Here is a 20,085-nt window from a genome sequence, read left to right as displayed (position 1 = left end):
TATTTTTTTGTCCTTTTTTTGGTACTTTAAGTAAATTTTGATGCTGATACATTTTTACTTTCACTTAAGTAGAGTTTTCCTTGTACTTTAGTATTTTTACGCTGTGGTGTTGATGCTTTTACTTCACTAAAAGCTCTGATACTTCTTCCACCGCTGCTTGGCAACATGTTTGTTGTGATAACAATCAGCATCAGCACACGAGGGGTTAATATGAGGACGGATGCGGTTTACTATGAGCATGACAGATAATATTCACGTTTTCTAAACTCAAAAACAAAGAACATCTGAACGCGCTCTTTAAAAAAAGGCACATTTCCTAATTAAACTTATTAGATATTTTAATTTTAATAAAACGTACACTGGTGTGTTTGCGTGTGCACCATGTGAGGAAAAAGTACGACTGTGTTTGTACAAGTTTTTTTTTTTAAATCCTCATTTGCTTCAACACCTGTGCTCTTTTTGATACACTTTAGATGTTTTATGTTAAATTTATCATTTCATCGTTACGAGCAGCAGAATGTGGCATGCATGAAAAAAATACTGCTGCTGAGAAGAACCCCTCCCTCCTCTTCCTCCCCCCCTCCAAACACCCACACCACCATCACCACCACCTATTAAAACTTATCTTTCTTTAATCAATTGTTAAATGTCATAGACAATCATCATTTAACACTCTCTTCCTGTGTGATTCTTTTTAATCTGGCTGTAAATAGGGCAGCCCTGTCTATCACTTCAGCTTCTGCCGTACACCAGAGACTTAAGGTGTTTCAACAATAGCTCGCGAAAAAAAAACAAAGAAGCACTTTTTTTTTTCCTCCCTCCTCATCTCAAATCCCCGCAGAGAACACCAAAGGTATGAAAAGTGAAGAAAGGAGGAAATAAATCCAGGCGATGATGAATAATTTGAATGTAGAAATGAAGCTGTTTCAGGAGTGAGTGAGATACCGCACAAGGAGCAGCCATGGGGAGCGTACAATTAGGTCACCCAAAATAAAACGCTATCCTCCAGAAAGTCTTTCTTGGAGTTGTCAAATTCAATATATTTCACTGCCAACAGAATTCTTGATTTGGCTGTGAAGTGAGAGGGCGAAAGAAAGAGAGTGAAGGCCTATTTGAGGGAGCGACGGCTCAGGACCACGTACGTCTCATAATTTATGTAAAAAATGGGACTTTTTCATTTAAAGTCAGACTCTCCTCCGAGGAGGGACAGAGCCGTGTTGTCTAGCATGTGTTAAGGAGCATGACGTGCTTGTGCAACAATACCTGGTGTTCTCTGAGTTTATGAAAGCACGCAGGGACGCTGCTCGCTCTCAGTGGCTGCGCATTAGATTTAATGACACTCAAAAAGAGCCCAAGCCATGGAGCACGCATGTGGTCGCCGCGGCACCTCATGTACATGGAGCGTGGTAACAAAACTTTGGGGCGATGGAAAGTTTACAAAGCATCAATGCGCTGACAAAAGTCAACAAACAGCCCCAGCCAGCCCTCTCTACCTCTCTCCTTCTCTCCACACGACACCCAACAGGAAGGCGAGGCTCCTCCGGAGAGCACGATACGGCACGTCTCCAGGTGACAGATATGTCACACCACCTAAAACCCCGTGGCACAATTATACCTCTGTCGCTCTGAAGGGAGAGGGGAGGAGGGGGGGAGGTGAAGGAGTGGGGGAGGAGATGGTGGGTACAGAGCGAGAGTGAGTGAGTGAGAGGAAGAAGTGGAGGGTGTGCGGGGTTGGTGGTGCTGGTGGATGCTTTACTCCTGGCTTATTCAAAGAGACAGCCCAAGGGATGCCTCTCGCTCTTCTAACAAAGCACTTCTTTTTTTTTTTTTTTAGCCTTTTTTGTTTTTTTCTTGAGTATTGCTGGGTGCGCTCCAGTCAAATCCTCTGGGCCCCAGTCTTCCCCCACAGCCATTTGAGGATGCCTCAGAAACTTTTTCTCGCAGACATTGGGGCCTGTTTCAGTGCTGATGTTTCAAATGAATAATCCAATGCTGCTGCGGCCATGCAGAGGGTTACTTGGGGAGCGGGGATAGATGGCGGTTTCATGTCAGACTCACAGCTGAGGGAGTGTCACTTAATTCATTGTAGTGAGCTGCTCAGTGGTGACAGCATGTTTTGGTCGCTTTTAGGTAATTTTGTAAAAATCCTGATGAGCTTCTCGTTGGCTCAAACTTGGAGAAAAAAAGGTAAAAATTTCTCTCAATGCAAATAAAATATTATGTCTCTGTTCACACACACACACACACACACACACACACGCGCGCACACAGTTTGTATTAGCTCCTTCTGACATGTGATGACTTGGGAGTGCCTAATACGGGCCCACGGCTTTAACAATGCATGAGTGAGGGAAAGAGAGAGGGGACGTGCTCGCACTCCAACTAGGTCAAACTGTCTAAGGAACAAAACAGAACAGACCTCAAGTTTGCGGAAATCATTACAGGAAAACAAACTTGTCACTCGCTTGACACCCTTGACTGTTTTGCTTTCCGAAGCAGAGAACGATAATAATAATAATAATAAAAAAAAAAAAGAAATCTCCATTGCAAATTAGCCTCTGTGGTTGTGAAGTTTTCCCCCGTTTGAAATGCATATCAAAAAGCCAGCCAAAGCCACAACTTACCTTGTCGTTGACATCGGGGGACAGGAGAAGAAAAAGCACTTTTCTCTTCGAGAGCTGGTTTCGATTGTATACACAAGCCCCACAAAGGAAGATAAACCAGAGGCACACATTCATAAAATATACATTTGCTTCTTTGTCTTTCGTTAAGATCTTCAACAAATAGTGCTGATGCAAGAAGGACAAAAAGAGAGAAGGTTACGGGGTGTTTGAGAAACGGAGTTGCAGCAGCATGACTTAACCCCTGTCTCACTGTACTTTATTTATGAATTACTGCTAATCATGAAAAGAGGTTCATTTATTCTTAAAGCAGCTTTAAGGGCATTTTCAGCGCTGTTTGCAACACTTTGTCTCGTTCTAGAAAGCAGGCGACTTCAGTGTGAAGCCGCTTTACTCGCCTAGCACGATGTATCTCCACAAGAGTTTGACAGACGACACTTAATATGTCATTATGGTGTAATTAGGGATGTCAACAGTTAACTGCTGAAAATATTTTTGACTGTTAACACCTGTCAGTCTATACTTTAATTTGCAACATGAGCTCATCCCTACTCGTCACACTGACATTATTATAATGGTGGGGGCCGCCTTTTAGGTTGTATCTTGACATGAAAGGTCAGTGAGGGGTTGGCAGTTTGGTTTAGGCAACGAAATTACATAGTTATGGTTAAGAAAAGATTGTGGATGCTGGCCTTGAGTGGCACAATCGCTGCAGTGAGAAGGGATCAGTGGAGTAGTGGTAGTTGATGAGGTGGGTGTACTACCAGGTAGATGAGTAGGTTACCGAGGAGGAAGAAGGTTTACTCTCCTATATATTCCAGTGGCTTTTTAGGTGTGTATACAGTAAACGGGCAGAAAAAGAAACCCTGTATACCAGTGTACACACCACTACAATACTGGTGGGCGGTTTGCTTTAGGCCACAAAACTACTTAGTTATTATTAGAAAAATATCACAGATGTCACAAGGAAACATCCAACTTTGAGCGGCACAAATGCCACAACCGAAATAGTTGTTTGTTGGTCTCAATCACCGGTCTCCTGGGTCAAAGTCCAGGGTTTGTTGGACCCATCGACCTCGCCTTCCACCTACCCTGAGCAGACTGTCACGCTCTCTAAACTATGTTCGTTGCTCTGAGAGTCTAACACTAGTGGGGTTTCCATCCAAATGTATCGAAATTTTTGAGCGAATTTTGTGAAAATGCGCAAAAGAAAATGCAAATTTATGCCCGTTTCCATTCGTTATTGTTTTGCGATTATTGGGAGTCAACAGGAAGAGCAGTAGGTGGCGCTTCTCGTGAAAAATGAACAAAATAAAAACACCCCCGTAGAAGAAGAGTGCGCCATGAGATGACGTCATAAGAGAGCGTCTTATGCCCACTGTAAACAAGTATTTCACACAATATAGAGGACGAAAGGGCTATTGGTAAACATTGGTTCCTTAAATATACTGCGTTATAGCTCAAATTATGTGGATGCTTTATGAATTCAACAGCCTGGAATGTGGTCGCTGAGTGTTTTAGAGCAATTTGCCATTTTATCCATTCATTCAGCGATCTGCAAATCACAAATGGGACTACTAGCATGCTGGTCATTAACTTACGTCAGTCACCCTTTCGTCCTCTAATGTTATACTATCGTTACCTTACCTGAGCTGTTGATCGAAGAGTTGATAGATGTAACCAGAGGTCTTTGGCCCAGAATTTCGTCCATTAGCTCAAAATACCTGAAGTTGGTTTTAGCTTTCCCTCCCTCACTGCTGGTAGCCATCTGACGCCTCTCAACCATGTAGCATTGTTTCAAACTCTTCCACTTGCTTCTTAGTATTTGCCATGGTTTGTCAAAGCCTTATTTAGCTTTCTTTAGCTCTTGATACACGGTCGCGTTTCTATGCTGTTTTCCGTCTAGTATGGAATTAATGTACGCTTCTTTTATTAATTGAAGAAAAATTTCGGTTTCTTCGTCCCCCCCCCACATATCTCACACATTCCTCCGCCGCCATTTTTCATGTTAACACCATGGCGCAGAAGTGTGACGTGATATCCGGTACGTCATCGTTTATTCGCAAAACCTGTTCGCATAGCAAAAAGTCGCATTTTCCTTTTATCGATGCTCTGACAAATCCACCCCCTCCAAGCGTAAAAACTTTTTTGCGAATTTTTGGCGTTTCCAAGTCTTTTTTTCCGCAATTTTTGAAAATGCAAATAAAAATAGGTGGATGGAAACCCCACTAGTGACATGGATTTTAAACTTTGGAGATCATGAAAAGCCTGCTGCACCTCACGCAGACGCTAAACCATGTCCCAGGGGTCACCATTATGACGTCAGAAACATGGCCCAAGCGGCGTGTTTTGAAGCCCTGGGAGTGAGACCAGGCTGAAACACTATGCCATATCACTTTAAGAAAAAGCTTATAATGTATTCAGCTGCTTGTTAACCTGCTGCCCAATCACCACAAGAAAATGTTGGCATCATACTGGAAACCATGAATACGTTACATTTGCACTTTTCACACATATCATATCAGTATGTCTGAAGTGACGCAGTATATGAGAGCAGGCCCTCCAACGGTGTGTTGGCCAGTGAACAGGCTCTTATAACTCATTCAGATCACCACCTCAGAAATACACACGTTCAAAGAACTCATAGCAATCTATTCTATAAAAAATATATGCGATATATATGTTATATAAAAATATATGTTTCCTTTCTATTAACTATAAAACCACAAATAAACTATAAAAAATATTTAACTGAATGAATGCTCTCTTACTTTATTTGGTATTTCTGTCACATACAGATTTGCACTGATGATTGCTTGGTAATATGTGCTGGGGCCCGTCTTAACTACCATACACCACTGATGGGTGTTTTCAGCAGCACATCGCAGTGTTTCAACCAGTGTTTGTGGCACCAGAGTGTTTCTTAGCGAAGCAGAGGTGTTTTTAGGGGCACATCCTTGCATTTCACAGAGGCGTTTGTGGCGCTGACCCTGGGTGTTTTTTTTTTACCAAACATAGGTGTTTTTAGGGGCAAATCACGGCGTTTCCCTGCATCATTTGAGCCACCAAACCTGGGTGTTTTTCACCAACCTGTCCCTGCTTTTCCAGCAGAATGTGCTTTGTGGGTATTTTAAGCCAAAACATGATCTTTTCCTAACCATAGTTACAATGCAGACATTTTTTCTGGCGATTGGGCTGTAACTAGGTAGCTCTGTCAGCATGGCTAATGCTACTTTAGTTAACAATGCTAAAGGGGTTTTGCAGCTCAAAATGCAGCTGCTTACTCACCTGGGCCACCTGGGGAGGGACTGAAGGGTGGACACCATGTTTCCCCAGCAACATCATCCCACCACTATGGGTCCAGCGGTACCAGCGGTAATTGCAGGTGCTGCTAGCAAGCTCCCCCGTGACCCAGGTAGCGGCAAAAGCTAGGGTGGGCGGTGGGCGCCATGTTTCTGCCCGTCTGTCAACAAAGCCAAGAAAAAATAAAATAAAAAACAAGACATTTACAACACAAAATATTAACATCTCACCTTCTGTAAACTGACAGCGCCAAATGTGCACTGAGCCAGTGGAGCGCTGGACTTAAAGAAAAGGCCTCGTTTATTTCACACCATTTTGTGTTGTTGTTTTCTTAAAAATAAACCCATTAGTTACTGGTTAATGGGTGTTGGGCATTCGAAGGTAATATTAACCGAAACCGACATCCCTGGTTGTAATACATGATGATTGCGAGGTATCACCTATTTCCTGGTAGTTTATTAACACCTGTCACCTGCATTTCTTTGCACATACAGTCGCTACCCAGCGAACCATGTAGGGCATCTGCTCCTCACCTCGTCTGTCCAAGCCTGCCTCCATGGCCATGCTACAACTATGTGTGTGTGTGAGTTTGTATGCATGTGTGTATGATTGCCGGTACAGGAGAGAGCGGCGGGAGTGACAGCGCCCCTTCCCAAGGTCACGTCCAAGGAGAGTCGAGCCAATTACTATGCAGATCAGAGCTGATGGCGTTTAAGGGGATTGCTCCGATGCAATCACATTAGCTGGCCAGAGAGGAATCTCCAGGCTGACCCCAATCACAGGGGCTACAGCGCCGGGGTCAGCCGGGATGGAGGACTGCCGCCCATGTTTTCTTTTCACAAAACACTTTTTCCTTATCTCGAGCAGGCACGTGATTATCAAGCCAAACAACCCCAGGCTTCCTACAGGCGTGCACTTGCATATCTTTTTTTTTTTTTTTTTTTAAAGAATGCATATGGATTGCAACACATACAGTACATAGCAGTGGGCATTTTGGGTGAAAAATAACGCTGCTTGATGGCCGACTGACGGATCCACAGACACACAAACACAAGCCAACGATGCTCACAGTTGACCACAGTTATCCACAAACATATTCTCACTTTTCTTGCCATCTATTTCTCCCCCGCTCCTCTCTTTCTCTCCCACTCGTCTTTCAGGTGAACGCCTGTCTGTGATCCACCGCGGTCTTGGAGGGCAGATTGCAATTTACTCTCTCCCTGTGGGTGAGGTGTGTGTGTCCAGGTTGTAAATATGCCTCCTCTATCTCTCTCTTTTTCTTTTTTTTCTCTTTTCTCCCTCTGTTGCACCCTTTCTCTCCTCCGTCAGTAGTTTCCCTGCTGCCCGTAAGGCCAGTAATGAGACTGAGTTTGATCAGGTCGCCTCGCTGTTCCTGGAAAGATCTCACTTGAGCCACTGGCCCGTAATGGAATCTGCATCTAATGCATACATAAATCACACCTCTTTCAGGACATTTTCATATGCATAATGTCTTTCAACCCCCCCCTTCCTTCTTCTCATTCCTCTTTCTCTCTCTTTCCACCCAATGAGCTTTGTATGGAGGGATGGGGGGAGAGGTGGCGGTGGTGGCGGCGATGGTGGTGGAGAGGAATGGCGAGATAGAAAAAGAGAGAGAGGTGATGAGTCCCTCTTTTTTTGTGCCTTTTTTAAAGCAAGAGAGAGACCCGTCTGTAATTCTGTCCTGTCTATTGTGCTGACAAGACTGGCTGAGTGGTGAGATGATGCTAAGATTGGGAGGATCTTCTTTAGGTGGCTGCTCGACATCTGTTCTCACTGTCTGTATCCTGTGTGAATGTGTGTATGTGAAAGACAGAGCGACAGAGAGAGGAAGAAAGAAAGAAAGCAGCCGAAAGGGAAGAAGAATAAATAATAATAGCTGAAAAAAAAGGGAAGAGAATTTGTCAATTCTGCACATTGGTTGGACTTTGGGTAGATTTGAGAAGGACGGTCGCTATGGCCTCTTTCTCTCTTTCTACCTCTCTGTGTCTCTCTCCTCAGAGGCTTTGTTATGTTAATGCAGACGGATGTGGCAGATTCACAGTGATTTTTCATCTGCCGGTGACGAGAGATAAAAGGCGAGTGACGAGGTGTCGCGATCGTCCTCACTGTTCGCCTCTCAGTCACTAACAAGCTTCTGCATTGTACCTCCGCCATTTTCCACGTGCTCCATTTGCATGTGCAAGCCTCAACTTCATCCTCCCTCCTAAAAGTTTATGCCTTCTCGTTAGGGCCACGTAGGTGTGAGATTAAAATGTTGGGCACACTTTCATTTTCATAAGCGTACTGACTGAGGGAGTGTGTGCTTTTCTATGTGTGTGGCTGCTTGTGCGTGTCTACATGTGCAGGGCACATGTGCATCTGTGCATGCTGTAAAGGAGATATTACCATACAGCATCTATGCTAGTGAATGTTATTTATTTATTTGAGTGCCTCCTAAGTACGTGGCACTTTTTTTTTTCCCTCCCCCCCCTGTAGGTGCTCTGCATCTCTTTAGATGATACAAGCTGCCATATCAGCACAGGCTAACCCATTCTTAATCACATTTGCATTTTTATTTTGAGATATTCCTCAAACGTTTGCATTATTGAGGATTTATGATGAGCTCTTCGCCTGATCCTCCATCAACTTCACTCATAAAGAAGGTTCTCCATAACTCATAGGCGAGTGGAATATGCTGTCCCCCTGAAGTAATTAGATAGCAGAATTCTGATATGGAAAGTTTGAATAAATCACTTTGTTTATGAGTGCTGAGGCCTTGAGAACAGGGGAGTCAAAAGCGAGCCCTATTCACACCATGCAAATAGGAAAAGAGATTCCCAGAGTGGAGTTTTGCCACAGTGCTGCTGAAGTGACTTTAATCTTTAGACATTAAACATCTTGTAGAAGATGATTCTGGTTTGATACACATTGGTTTCATTTTTAGAGTTCAGGCCAATGTTGCTTTCCATCGTGATAACATTGTTCTCACTAAAGTAACCGCTGATATCTGGGAACACAGCAGTATTGCTATGTTTGACTCTGTGTTTGGAGGAAAAGCCTAAAGTGAGTGCAACCCAAATTCTGCAAAGGAAAACTGTTTGTGCACAACTACAGTAAATACGGTAAGTCAAAGTTGAACCAGGAAGTGCCAGCTAACAGGAATGGCTATGAAGATATCAATTAGAAACATCCAGGGCTGAAAATTGGAGCCGATGCAAAAGTGCCACTTGAGGCTGGCTCCAGTAGCCAGGAAATAAACATGTTTACAGCCTGGTGCGGAAACGGTTTTGGCCTCTATAGCTAATTTAAACATTTATGAAAACTCTAAGGGGGTGAATTTTCACATAACTCACCCTTTTAAATGTTATTAAGGCTTAAAGTTACGCATAATTAAGGGCATGGTCACAAAGTGACATGGTGTAGGCCAGGGCTCGGCAACTTTTACTAATAAAAGAGCCATTTTTTGCCAAAAAAAAAGACAAAAGAAAAAATCTGCCTGGAGCTGCAAAACATATTTGAACAGCCTATTGAGTCTAAATTAGCCCATCAACATTACGAATATGTCTAAATGAGCATTCATTAATATGATTTACCACAAGGTGGCAACAGTGCAGTGGGCTATTTATAATTATTTAGTACTTTAATTTTGCAGCGTTGGTGGTTAAAGCAAATTAATCTGTCCACATGTTATTAAATCCTCTATTTTCCTCAAAGACGTATCATTTTTTGGATTTGGAATCCATAGCTAGCCTTGCTAAAGAGACTCTAAGCTACTGAAGTTCAGTCAAATTTAGGGGAAAAGGCACCAGGTCGTAGACATATGACGAGGCCACAGGGAGCCAGTGGAGATGGTCTACAGAGCCACAGGTTACCTACTCCTGGTGTAGGCCCATACAGAGTATAGGCATAGCCCTAGCTGTCGCTATTTCAGTGTGTTTCCAGTTTATGAACTGTAATTTTTAATGTTTTGGTCATCTAAAAATGTCTTGTTCAGCATTTGGTTTATATTTAAGATACTCTAAGGAGTCAGATGTTCAGTTTTTCCAGTGAGTACATTTTGTTTTGGTTTAAACATGACTTTTGTTGGAGGGAATTAGCCATAGCTGTAACTGTGCAAACCCAACTAGAAGCTAGCATTAACTAGCCCCACCCTTTCGTCCAAATATGGTCACTTCTGGTTCCAAAAAACCAAGATGGCGACGGCAAAAAAGCAAAACTAGAGGCCTGAAAACTGGAGGCCACAAACCGATGGGTGATGTCATGGTAGCTACGTACATTGTTTCATTCAGTCTATGGCGGAAATGTTGGTGCAGTGGCCACAGTTGGAACCACAGGTCACAATGAATGGTGAGGTCACCTGATGATGTCATCAGGGTCATTTTAAGTTGGGCTGAAAGACTACAAATTCATAACTGGAAGCCTGAGTTACAAACACAGGGCATGGTGTCTAAAAGGAGTGGGTGCTCACAGAGCAGAGGTGGTCTTATAAAAGATCCAGTTAGGTTGCATTATGGGAAATATAGTATCCAGAGTTTTTGGAGCTTGACAAAAGTTAAGACATCCTGACTTCTGCTGGTTCAATTCTGATTGTTGTTTTTTGGATCTTTTTTAATCTTTTGAGCGTTCTTAACATTACGAAAGTGACAACAGATCACCATGAGTACTATTTTAATACATCCACAGTTTAACTGTGATGGATCTCAAACTGTTTGGCATATTTACTGGTCACCTTTCTTTTGTTTTTGCACCTGATGGTGTATTGTCTGACTGTGTTTTTTAGTAATATGTTGCCGCATACCAAGATCTCAGCCATTAACATGGTGAGTACAATGTTATTATTACTGATGATGATGTGAGGAATGAAAGCAAAAACCATTCATTCATTCCCAGGTCATCAAATACCAGCGCCCCTTGGCATTTAATATCAATGCCAAAGGCACCCTTTAGCGTCTTTATGAGACCAACCAGGCCAATGTAAATGCATCCACAGAAAACTTGACGCTGAGAGTAACTGCGAGTAAGAGCGATAAAGTCCGCATAGGGTGGTTGAGGTGGATGGGTCAAACGGAACAAGACTTTCACCCAGGAGACTGCTGTTCGTATCTCATTAGAAACCAAAAGTCACTGTTATCAAACACTTTATCAGTAAACATGATCTTTTTTTATCTAAACTTAACCAAGATATTTAGGGGGGCTTTTGCAGCAGGGGGCCATGGGTTGGAACTGAGACGATGGACGCTGCAGCAAGGACATAGCCTTTTGTACATGGGGTACCACATGTTACAACACGTTTCAGCTGTGCGTAATATAGATACGCTTAAAGGTGCCCTGTGCGTCACTGTTAAGACCCATTTATGCTCAACGTTAAATACGGATCCGGATACGGACGGAGCCTTCTGTCCGTGCTCCGTGTTCATTTCATTTGTATTTCTGCACGTTTCCATAAAGCTTACGGATACGGGCGAAACGGAGCAGTACCATTGGAAACTGTGGGGGCAGTGTTGCTGTCACTGCCCGATACGTAGCTCTAGTGAGACACGAAGAAGAAATAACAATTCAATTTCTCTCATCGGCAGTACTAGAGAGAAGAATTCTCCGTCCTCCAGTCGCAATGTATTTAACGGCCTCACCAACCACCGCCTCCTACAATGCTGCCTCTGTTTTTGTCTTTTATGCAAGAGGTACATTATCAATATCTCCTCCACAGTCGCCATGTTTGTTTTTGAGTTTGTTGTTGTCATAAACTTTTGACTCTGGGCTGCCCCCTGGTGGATATATTGGTTAACATCCATGCCAACGTAAAGGACGCATGGAAGTATGTGGGCAGTGACGGTAACATCGTTTGAAACGGACGTATACATTTTCGTACGTAAAGGGAGCATAAATGGGCCTTTAGATACCAAAGGGTGCGACAAAGTGCTAGTATCTGATGACCTTGGAATGAAAATGGATTGCCAAATCTACAAACACAAGACCTTCATGCCCTGACATATAAAAAGGCTTTAAAAAATCAAGATTCATCATCAATGTGAAAAACATGGAAATCTTAAATAATTTTAATGATGCTTAAATATAATATACAATAAGTTTCATGTTTGTGTGCATGAGTCAATATTTACTATTTAAACACATAGTAATGTTCATTCTCTGAGACAGTGACCTCAAACAGGTGAACACTACAGTCTCCTTCTGTCTCTTTTTCCCCTGCACAAAAAATTCAAATGATGTTCTCTCCAATGCAAAATGAGTGTTTTTGGCAAATCTATGGGAAATGAATCAAGCCGAGTTTTATTAAAAAGGATTTGAATATTCAAATGAACGCTTGACTGATCTTTTGTTTAAGCCCTCTTCCTGTCACCAGTTATTAGCTGAAGAGGGTGAAAAGTTTCCCGTATTTTGGTGAATTTCACATTGGATTTACACTGGAGGGGATTTCATTAAACCATTATTTACATTGACTCATTTCCATTTTGGTTCCCTACAGAAAGTTCCAACTTGACATTTTTTGAACAAACTTCTGTGTTTTTTCTTATTAGCTTTTATTATAGATTTGCGATGATGCTTCAGTAAAAATAGGATTCCCAGTCACTGTTTACCGAGATATAATTGGCTATCTGGAATAGAGAGGTATTTGGTGTGGGGCTGAACTTTGGGATGAAACAGAAATTACTGCATCAGTGCCTCTGCTTAACTGTAGGTAGTTATTCTACAAATAGAAATCTCTGCCTCGTGATAATTACTGCCACACACTCTCCGAGTGATGCAATATGAATGTGTGAAGCCATTGTACGTGGGGATCAAAATAATGACATGTCGACCCATGAGAGGAAAGGATTAAAAATGAGATGGATTGTTTTTTTGCATGAAAAGCAGTTCAGTGATGTTGAACAAGTGGAATTCGGTGCAGTGATTCAAAAAAGGACAACTTGCCCTCTGTGTGAGGCGCGTTAAACAAACCAAGTAATAGTGGCAGACTTCCCATTAATTAAGCTTGAAGGATTCAGTTTCAATCCTCCATTTGTTGATGGGGAATTGCATACTTCACAGCCTCTGCCCCTTTGATGGTAGTTTTGGGACCAACAAATTGATTGATGGATAGCTATTTGCATGTATCTTAAAATGCATCTTTTTTTTCTCCCCATTTTTATTGAAAATAATGGAATGGAAGTAAGTGTGTGTAGGTGGGGCTGCCTGTGTGTGTGTGTGTCTGTGTGTGTGTGTGTGTGTCTGTGTGTGTGCGGGGGGGTCGGCTTGTTAAGCAGAATTCATTTTCCACCAGATCATAATGCAATCATAGTTGGCCTGCTTTATTGTGCCAGTCAGCACACACACACACACACACACACACACACACACACACACACACAAATACATCTTACTCTGTTTAGGATTTGATTTTATTATTCCATCTCACTGTGTCCTATTCAAGCATGCACAACAGCCAGACATTCCTATTTATTTATTCTCAGACTTTTATAATCAGCCACATCAAGCATGTGCGTCGCTCTTACACACTTCCTCCATGTGTGAATCACAAAGCAAAGTTTGTCGCCGGCATGAAAGCGAGGCTCGATTACATGTTGTAAGAAAATTGAAACCCTCCGTAATCCCACCTTAAGGAAATTACTTTGATTTCCATGTTCACGGCAATTTCATTATTGATGAGGCAAAGTGAATTGGCAGAGGTGGTGTCCAAAGACCGACATTAAGTGCAATATTCAAATTGTCCCCTCTCTCGCAGTATGAGCTGTGACCTTCGGGTGCCATGAAAGCACAGCCCTATAACCGAGGCAGTTAGTTTGCCTAAGGCATATGAGATATAAGCATATGTATATTGATATATTGAGGTAGTTCGTCCCTCAGCAATGCAATGAAGCGGGATATATATTTATATCTAGGTGTCCGGTGGACGCAGTGCCTGTGTCCGCTGATGAGAATGGGTATCTGGCTCCGCAGCATGTGGGTGAATTTACTCGAGGTAGTGTATGCAGGGGTTTCAATCTCCCTGCAAACCATTTGAATATAGGCCGCTGATTTATTACCTTATTTGGTCTGTCTTCTGTATGCAAATGCATTAGTGGGGGGCGGCTGGCAGTAGGGTTGAGGGTGGCGGTGGCTCTGGTGGCGGTGGCGGTGGGGGGGCACACTTTGGTTGTATGCATAATGAGATTCCCAGGGTCATCCCTCCGGTGTGTCAGGGACCCGTAGTGAAGCAAGCCTCAAGGGGATGTAGAGGGAGATGGGGGGAGGGTGGTGGGGGGAGCTGAGGGGGAGGTTGCAGGGGAACAGGCCCCGCTAGGCAAAGTCCCCAGGTGCCCTTCTAGCCCACCACCACCACCGCCGCCGCCACCGCCACCTCCACCTCCACCTCCACCTCAACCCCTCCCTCCTAAACTCCTGGCAGTTCCTCAGCCTATCTGCTGCCAGCCCCGTCTGCCCCCGCTACATAACCTAGCTTGTGCTAAGTGTCTGCTGTGGCTCTTGGCTCAGTGGAAGTGCATTAGCCCTCATGACAATGTGCCCCCCCCTCACCACCACTGCCAATTATGGATCTGATCTGTGTGTTTAATAATTGCCCTCTTCAGACGCATTCAATTGTGTCCAAATGGGAGTGGAATTGATTTTTTGTAGGATATTAGCCGATTACTCTGAGTGCCCCCCTAATTTGAATCGATTTGAATAATGGTTATTCATGTGATCTTTGCCTTTGCTACCGCACCGCGCCGCGCGACGACACGCCCTCAAGGTGCGGCACCGCCACTGTGATAAGTACACTGTATACACAAGTGTTGGCATGCGTGCGGCGTTTGATATCGCACGCTCTTTCATAACTTGAGAAAATGTAAAATGATTAATACATTAGAGGAAAGAAAGGAGATTGCAAGGGCATGGATTAATACAGAATCTTAAGACTCATCCTTTTAGCTGGAGATCAAAATAATTTTTATCACGAGTGAAGCCAGATTGGAGGGCGCCCCTTTATTGTTCCTTAAAGGGGTAGTTCAGATTTTTTTAAGTGGGGTTGAATGGGGTACTTAACCATTGTCAGTGTATGTCAGTGTGTTACATACAGTAGATGTCAGTCGGCACACCTTCAGTTTGGATAAGCAGGCTGGAGTCTGACACGGAAGCTGAGCAATGTGCTGCTGTGGAGGGGTCAGCAACAAAATATATTTTAGCCACCTAAAATAATCAATATCAGTTTAAATGTGCGTTATATTCAGAATATTTTCACTGCTTTACCTTAATGTCAGACAGTGATTTCCAAAAGGAAATTGAGGCTGTTACATTGCTCTCCTCAAAGCCAGACTCCATTGAGAAAAACAGTGATTTAACATCACTGAACACAGGAGCTGCTGGTCTACTGCTGCCTTGAACACTTAGTTTATTTGTGTTATTGTGTGATTTTGGTGTTTTAAAGGGTTAGTTCAGATTCACCAAAGTCACACAATAATACAAACTAGATAACAGACTGAAGCAGCAGTAGACCAGCAGCTCCTGTGTTCACTGAGATAAAATCACTGTTTTTGTAAATGGAGTCTGGCTTTGAGGAGTTTCATATAAAGGCTTCAGTTCCCCACCAGTTATCAGATATATCTGTCTGACTGTAAGAAAATGCAGCGATAATACTCTCGATATAACGTACTCTGAAACTCTGCATTAGCATCAGTATGTATTTATGTATTTTACTGATTCTAGACACCTCAAAAAAGTCCCACACAAAAACTCATTATCACTTTAAGTGTACAATATATTGAGAATATTTTCACCACTTTACCTCTCCGTCAGAAAGTGGGTTTGGATGGGGAAGCCATTAACTGTTTCAGTTCCTTATCTATGCTCATGTCAAAGCCACTAGGGTCCATTGACAAAAACCTTTTAGCTCGCTGAACACAGGAGCTGCTGGTCTACTTCTGCTTTAATCAGTTAGTTAGTTTATTTTAATGTGAGATTTTTTAAACTCTTTTAAACACCAAAGTCAGACAATATCACAAGCTAGCTAACTGATCAAAGCAGCAGTATAACAGTAGCTCAGTGCTGAGAAAGCTAAAATTACAGTTTTTGTCAATGGAGTCTGGCTTTGACGAAAGCACAGGGTCATTAACAGCTTCCCCGTCCTAATAGGTGGTCTGACAGAAAGGTAAAGTAGTGAAAATACTCTCAATATATCGAACACATTTTTGGGGTTGGGAATTGTTTTTAGGTAGCTAAAATCAATAAAATACATTAATCCAAATAAACCCTTTTGAACACCAAAGTCACACAATTACACTGACAATACAACTGTCGAAGGCAGCGGTAGACCAGCAGCTCCTGTGTTCAGAAACGTTAAATCACTGTTTTTCTTCATGGAGTTTGGTTTGAAGAGAACAAATAACTGCTTCATTTTCCCTTTGGAAACCACTAAATTTAGGGTACACTTAAACTTGTACTGATCTCTTTAGGTGACTTTGACATGTTTTGTTATTTTAAACACCAAAGTCACACAATAACACAAACAAAGAACTGTTTGAGGCAGCAGTAGACCAGCAGCTCCTGTGTTCAGGGATGTTAAATCACTGCATTTCTCAATGGACTCTGGCTTTGAGGAGAGCGATATAACAGCTCCATTTTCAGCTGGAAATCACTGTCTGACATTAAGGTACAGCAGTGAAAATATTCTCAATATAGTGTACATTTAAACTGATGGTGATTTTTTTAGGTGGCTAAAATACATTTTGTTTCTGACCCCTCCTCAGCAGTAGATTGCCTAGCTTCCATGTCAGACTCCAGCCTGCTTCTCCAAACTGGGAGCATGCCTGGCGACACCTACTGTAGGTAATATACAGGATAAGGACTCCATACAACCCCACTTCAAAAAAATCTGAACTGTCCCTTTAAATTACCTCTATCAGGATGATTGTTGCTGCTTGAACTGTAAATAAACATACGGTTTCCATTTTCTTGCTTACATGTTTTCCAAATGCTCAAACCCACTTGATCAGAATGAAAATTTATGAAAAGATGTCCCGCCACGACTCGCTTTTCATTGAGCACATATGCAAAGCGCCGACCTGGGTGCTCTCATCCGTAGCTGAGTTAACGCCGGCCCGGCCGTCATATGTGTCTCAAAGAGGAACTGGGGGGGACACAGACAGTGATTTACCCCCCCAATAGATAGACAATAGGCCTGTCTGACACTTAAAATATTAAAGAGTGGAATATGCACCGCTACGTTGATCTTCACTATCAATATTTAACATCCTCTTATGCATGTATGCTGAGTTGTCCAATTTCATTAAGGCCATTTGTCATCCTGGAGGGCACTGGTCTTGGGCCCCGAGGAGCCCAGGGACAAACCGAGGGGGGCTTGTGTCACCCATGTGTTACTGTAAATACACCAGGCAACAAACAAACCAGTGAAGTCTATTGTTTTGTTCGCTGACAGTGGTTCAAGTGTTAATTGTGTGAGAAGTGTTTGGAGTGGCTGAAGCAGCGCGTGTGTGTGTGTGTGTGTGCCTAACACGTTGTCCAAAATGAAAAATATTTATTTTGGCTGTGTGTTTTTGGAGCATTTGAGAAATATCTGTGTGCCTCCTCTCAATGCGGCCACATGTATTTCTGTGATCTGTCAGCACTTTGAACAAATCAACATTTGGTTTTCATTTACTCAGAATTACGCTTTGAATGTCATTGTGTGGGTACTTGTTCCTTTTTCTGTCATTATAGAGAAAACGTACGAGTTCCTAAGAGAAAGGTGCGAGGAAGTATATAACCACAAATTGTGTATTCATCAGTTTGTGTCTGTTCTGTGGGCGTCGCTCGTCGCACGTTGACTAAGACAACGAGGCATACATGGAGCTCTATTTGCTTCCCGTACATTTGGCTCGTGTTTATCACATTTCCTCTAACAATACATCTCGATTCCTAAAGGCACAGAATCTCAAATGTGACATTTTAACAACCCTTATTCCTTTCACGCTGCACCATTTCCTTTTTGCACTTTAGTGTCATTTTCATTCCAAACCTGAATTACCAATTTGTCTTTGTGGCACGGGCAATTTACATGCATCCGTTTCAGTTTTTTTTATATGCAAAATGCACTAAAGTGTAGCATTTTTCCCATCACAAGGATATTTTCCCGGGTCTAATTTCATGGTTTTGATGGTGAGTGAGTCTGTCTCGGAGGAACTGTACCTCTTGTTCTCATAGCTCCTGGGTGACGTCTTGATGACAAGTGTCTTTAATATGCATGGAGAATGGCAGGTCCCACATTTTGTCCCCACAGTTTTGCATGTTGAGGGGAAATTGCCCAGCGTTGGGGCTGCGGTTACTGCAGGAGACGAATGTCAGTTACCATTCAGAAAGAGACCCTGGCTTTTTATGATTATTGCCTCTGTGTACCACCATTAAAAGCAGAGTGGGGGGAATTGTCCGTGCGGCGTTTTTGGCTGGCTGCGCGGTGGCTAGCTTCCAGTAGGAAGGGTTGCACAGACATTTCCCTCTTATGAAGGAGGCACAGTGATCCCGTGCCAAAGCCTAGAGGCCTGCGTCCTACCACACCACAGCCGCGTTTAAATGGAATCTGAGGGCTCGTTCGCTTTCAGAAACACAAAACCATGTTTATCAGGTTTGTAGAGACAACAAAGGTGTTAAGCTCTGTCGAATTCACAGATTTGCTACTGAGCTGTGACACTTTAAAATATGAGAGAAATATCTTGCAGATATTATTTGGAGTTTGCATCGACTTGAGGTTTGTTGATCTGGAAGTGGAGCCGTTAATATCAGTGTAGGAGCAGGTGTCTCTGCTCCTCTGCGGAAAGACGTGCACTGCCGTCTCTAACCACCGAGGGCTTGAATCCAGGGCACATCCTTTACTCCCTCTGTACTGGTAAAGGTTGGTGCCACATGACGATCAAACAAGTACATGAAGGGGTAAAACTTAAATTTGACAGAACGTGAGCAGACCTATAAACTGTCTGGCTATCATATGTGTCTGTACATGCTGATGTTTGATGCAGAAAATGCTGGGTTACAATATACTGTATGCAGAGGTGGAATATAACTAAGTATACTTTATCAAGTAGCTGTTGTACTTAAGTAAAAATTTGAGGTATTTCTATTTCATGCTACTTTATACTTCTACTCCGTTACTTGCAGTGTATATAAATAATCTTGTTAACGTTATCAAACAACTAGGATGTGGGGTGAGATGTGGTGAGGAAAATGTGAGTGCCCTTTTGTATGCAGGCGATTTTGTTATACTTGCAGAAACAGAGGAAAATCTACAAAAATGCTCACTGCTGCTAGTGTTTGGTGTAAAAAGTGGCGACTCAATAAATGTCAAAAATTCTCAAATAATGCATTTTAGGCCGCCTTCACAGGCTTTAAGTAAGTTTCAATTTTATTTTGGGGAAAAACACCAGAAATATACAGATTCTTATCAATATCTTGGTTTTCACCTCGATGAGCATTTGAGTTTTGCTAAAGGTACTACAGTGCTTGCTGAGTCTGCTGGGAGGGCTCTAGGAGGAGTCATTGCTAAGACAAGAACCTTAAGAGATATGGGGTTCTCTTCCTACACTAAACTCTATCATGCCTGTGTCTGTCCTGTGTTGGATTATGCTGCTGGGGTATGGGGCTATAAAGAACCTAAGAGATGTGAGCAAGTCCATCAAAGAGCTATTAGGTATTTTTTAGGAGTTAATAAGTATGCACCTATTCTAGCAATCACTGGAGATATGGGTTGGGAACCTTGCGAAGTTCGATGGGTGGTGTGTATGTGTAGATTATGGAATAGATTTCTCGGTATGAGCGACAGTACACTTTGTAAGAAAATGTTATTGTGGGACATGAGGATGGGTGGACCTTGGGCTGAACATATGCACACATTATTTCAGAAGACAGGTTTTGAGGAATCTTATATTTATAGGGAGAAGGTAGATATTGAAATGATTAAAGAGATTGTTTCTCAGCAGCTAAAACAGAAGTGGACCATTGAGGTCTGGAACAAACCAAAACTTAGAATTTTTTGTCGGATTAAAAATGAGTTTGGTGTAGAGAATTATGTTAAATATAATTTGTCTAAGAGGAGAAGATCATTGTGTGCCCAGTTCAGGTCAGGTATTCTTCCTCTGCATATTGAAACAGGACGTTGGGTTGGAACAAATGAGGATGATAG

At 42.6% G+C, this 20,085-nt stretch overlaps 2 protein-coding genes across 4 annotated transcripts in view; one reads left to right on the top strand and one right to left on the bottom strand.

Annotated features, from left to right (window-relative positions):
* LOC126398977 (hormonally up-regulated neu tumor-associated kinase) overlaps positions 1-20,085 on the top strand; it is a 987,429-nt gene that overhangs the window by 332,355 nt on the left and 634,989 nt on the right. The window lies entirely within an intron of this gene.
* Positions 1-20,085, bottom strand: part of agbl5 (AGBL carboxypeptidase 5) — a 230,639-nt gene that overhangs the window by 92,219 nt on the left and 118,335 nt on the right. For both annotated transcript variants that reach the window (XM_050058663.1, XM_050058664.1), the window contains one exon: positions 5,910-6,084. The gene's annotated coding sequence lies outside the window, so the exon portion shown is untranslated. The remainder of the gene's footprint in view (positions 1-5,909; positions 6,085-20,085) is intronic.

Source organism: Epinephelus moara, chromosome 12 (genome assembly GCF_006386435.1).
Source record: "Epinephelus moara isolate mb chromosome 12, YSFRI_EMoa_1.0, whole genome shotgun sequence".
Lineage (NCBI taxonomy): Eukaryota > Metazoa > Chordata > Actinopteri > Perciformes > Serranidae > Epinephelus > Epinephelus moara.
The sequence above is the reverse complement of the archived record's forward strand: the minus strand, read 5'-3'. Positions and strand labels throughout refer to the sequence as shown.